Raw genomic sequence first — 986 nt, forward strand, 5'->3', positions numbered from 1 at the left:
CTACTCGGTGCCTCATAAGTACCCGCGGTGTCCCAATTTTGAGCATTTTCAGCTAATAAGTCTAGGTAATTCGTTACTTCATTAGGATCTTTATGTTCAAAGGATTTATTGTACATCAATTCAACCATTTGTCTATCTTTAGGTGTTAAGTCTTCATAAAAATATGAAACCAATCTCTATTTTTCAAAACCATGATGAGGGCAAGTATTAAGCAAATCTCGATATCTATCCCAACATTGATAAAATGTTTCTCCTAGTTTTTAAGTGGAAGTGATGATTTGTCTTTTGAAAGAGTTTGTAACAGTTGCATTTCATCCCAAACACGAATAGATCCTGATCTTAAATTTTATAGGCATGTTTTAGCTTTATCTTTTAATGAAAAAGGAAAAAGCTTTAATTTGATGGTGTTCATGCTACAATTTAAATTATTATATGTGTTACAAACCTCCTCAAATTCCCTTAAAAGCAAGTATGGATTTTCCAATTATAAGCCATGAAAAGAAGGTAAAAGTTGAATAATACCTGGTTTAAAATTAAAATGAGATGCATCGGGAGGAAATACTATGCATAATGGTGTACTTGTTGTTGTGAGATTCATGTGATCTCTAAGTTTTCTAACATGGTTATTCTCATTATTCTTATTATGAAGTGACTAGTTATCTTCTTCGGCCATATTTTCTGAAAATGATGAGGATACCCTACAAAGTCTACCACTTAATATACGTGATCACACTTTCATGCACATGTAGGAGTAGAATAAAAGGAAGAAGAAAACAAAAGAATGAGAAACAAAACAAAAGAAACAAAGTTATATACAAAAAAAGTGAAAAGAGAAAATAAAAAAAATATTATAATTTGCACAAGAACTTACATACTCGACAACGGTGCCAAAAACATGACCAAAAGATTGATATCTTCTTCCAAGTGTAGGAGTGTCGAAGTAATAAATAACCCGGCAAGACCGGAGTCGAACCACAGGGAGGTTA

This window comes from Populus euphratica, unplaced genomic scaffold, assembly GCF_000495115.2.
Source record: "Populus euphratica unplaced genomic scaffold, PopEup_1.0 scaffold1836.1, whole genome shotgun sequence".
Classification (NCBI taxonomy): Eukaryota; Viridiplantae; Streptophyta; class Magnoliopsida; order Malpighiales; family Salicaceae; genus Populus; species Populus euphratica.